This window comes from Ammodytes marinus, assembly GCF_949987685.1.
Source record: "Ammodytes marinus genome assembly, chromosome: 23".
NCBI classification, from domain to species: Eukaryota; Metazoa; Chordata; class Actinopteri; order Uranoscopiformes; family Ammodytidae; genus Ammodytes; species Ammodytes marinus.
The window spans coordinates 17061566-17064478 of record NC_137227.1 but is presented as its reverse complement, the minus strand read 5'-3'; positions in this window follow the sequence as shown (position 1 = coordinate 17064478).

The window sequence follows — 2913 nt, the reverse complement described above, 5'->3', positions numbered from 1 at the left end:
AGAGCCTCATGCTGAAATAAAGCTTTACAAGTTTCCAAACACTCACAGCTGATCGGATAGGCGGCTACATGACGAGCCTTCAATGGAAAACCTGTTCACAAATTGTAGTCCAAATTGCTGCGTCATCATCGTGTGCCTATAGTTCGAAATGTAGTCTTTAGCTCTCCATCCACAAACTGCCGTCGCGAAGTTTAAAGCAGCAAAAAAATAAGTTGGGCGAGTAAGCAGAACGTGCTACAAGTAAAAAACGCCGCGAAGAAGAAGAAGAAGAAAAAGAACGCTGTGGAGTTATCTGTTCAGCCTGCGGTTTGTGGGCACATCTCCCACTGTGACGAGAGGACTGTCAGCTGTCTGTGTGTGTGTGTGTGTGTGTGTGTGTGTGTGTGTGTGTGTGTGTGTGTGTGTGTGTGTGTGTGTGTGTGTGTGTGTGTGTGTGTGTGTGTGTGTGTGGTTCATTGGGTACGCTTGCATTTTAATGAACGCATTAGTGAATCACGTGGCTGCTCCTGCAACTCAAAATAGCCCATTCTGAGATAATGGTTATTATATTGAATGGAGTGTTTGGGGCTATTGCTTAACTCCAATGTTGTGTTAAAACACACACACACACACACACACACACACACGCACACGCACACGCACACACACACACACACACACACACACACACACACACACACACACACACACACACACACACACACACACACACACACACACACACACACACACACACGGCCTAGGGCTGAATGGGTAAAAGAAGTAAAAGAAAAAACTACACCTCCCAAGTTGCAGCTCGTCCGTCCAGTTCCGTGCATGCGCCTTGATGCGTGCGCACATGTGCGGCGCACTGGCGCAGTGAGTGTGCAGCTTCCCTCTTGTTGCACTAACTACAAACAAACACAGACAGGAGGCATATTGATAAAAACAAAAAACAAAATGTAATTCGTAGCCTTAATAAAGACAGCCAACTAAACATACACCTGTAGGCCTAGTCATCCCCTGCCCATATTCCTACTTATTCCATCTTTTTATTTTACCAACGTCTTACTATTAAATGTAATGCAACTCACAATAAGGTTAGTCTTATGCCCCCCCCCCCCCCCCCCATACACACACGCACACACACCCTACACTGATGGCCTGCCAGTTATTTCTTGCTGTGGACGCATCACTTCACACCACAGTCGCCTTTTCCTTTGCGTGCTGCGCCTCTCCGCGGTGCTTTACGGTAATGGTACTGATGCGGGATGAGTCAGGCGATATGATGCTGCTGCTGCTACTGCTGCCATTTCATCAGCAGCGAAAGCCCCACAAACACACAGCGAACACAGACGTGATACCGCGGGATTCCCCCCTTCTCTCTCTCTACCTCTCTCTCCCTCCCTCTCTCTCTCTCTCTGACAGCGCTGCCTTCACATACAGAGGGTCGTTCGTGGTTTGAATTCGTGGCTGGAAGCGCAAGATCCTTTTCTCTCTCTCTCTTTCTCTTTCTTTCTTTCTTTTGCACTTGCTCGGGATGCGATTTTCTCTTGGCTCTATAGCTCTCGCCTCCTCGGGCCTGGCATTAGGCAAACACACAGCGCAGGCCCACAGCGCACACTGTAGCCTCTGTTTCGCAGGTCTGTGAGGCTACTTAACAGTAACAGCCACTCTTTGGAAGGCTTTTTGTGTCCGGGTTTGGGTTCGTTTTATCGGGTCGTTCCAGCCGGACCCGTCGGTGCCATGGAGCCGACATCAGCCTGGCGCTAGGAACGGCACGAGAGAAGCAAGAAAGCATCGTTATCTGGCCGATAAACTCCACTCCTGCTGCTCCAAGTAGGCTACTGTTTTCTCTCTGTATAACTGCTGTTTATCATGCCATTATACGCCTAAAGGTGGTCGAAATAGGATATCATAAAATGCTTCTTTTTCTGTCACTGACTGGTCTAATAATAGCATATAAACTGTAGCCTATAGATTAGAACAACCTCCGATACAAGACGTTCTATAAGTGTGGGGGTCCACCATAATAATGTGTATTCAACTCTCTCAGATATTCAAATAGGCTTACACTCAGAACACAAATAACAATGTAGGTTTATAGGCCGCTTGAATATTGCAGAACATTTTGTTTTGTATTAAATGTAGAGGACATATTGATCGGAAAAAAACCACAGGAAGTTAAGGGCAGTCACTTCAGGCAAAAAAAATGTTTTCAAAACAAAACAAGTTTTTCTCAAGCACTGGTCAATTTTGAGATTTCTGTCTAGTTTGCTTCGGTAACATGTCTCCTTTTCATGCCAGAAATATCAACTAATAAAACACTTACATTGACTACATTTTCCAAAATTATTCTTAGCACTATCCTGAAGGATTCTACAGAAGGATTTCTTCATATGTTGTTAATTACCTGATTTATGATACATTTTGTTCGTAAACACATGCCCCCAAAAAAAGCATTTTTAAAACCTGTATGCATAGTAGTTTCTTATTTATAAAATGAATAAAAAGGCTGTATCCAGAATCTGTTCGGTAAAACCTTGAGACACTACAATGTTGTCAAAATTCTTTTGGATTTAAAAAAAAAAATAATAATAATAATAATAATAATAGGCTATTTTTAAAAATCAACTGGCAAAGTTTCATGATGATATATTAGTTGAAACTTTTACCCGATTCACCAGCTGTGTCTCACATTAAAATATTCAATATATAATATAATAGCATAATGTCTTTAAAAGTCACATAGGAAGTAGGAAGACATCAGAAACACCCAGTTGATAACAAGGCATTGGTACATACAGTATTTAGACTTTAGACAGGTCCATCTGTGACTGTTGGATATGTGATACTCTGTGTGTGGTTGTACAAGTACACACACACACACACACACACACACACACACACACACACACACACACACCTCCTCCT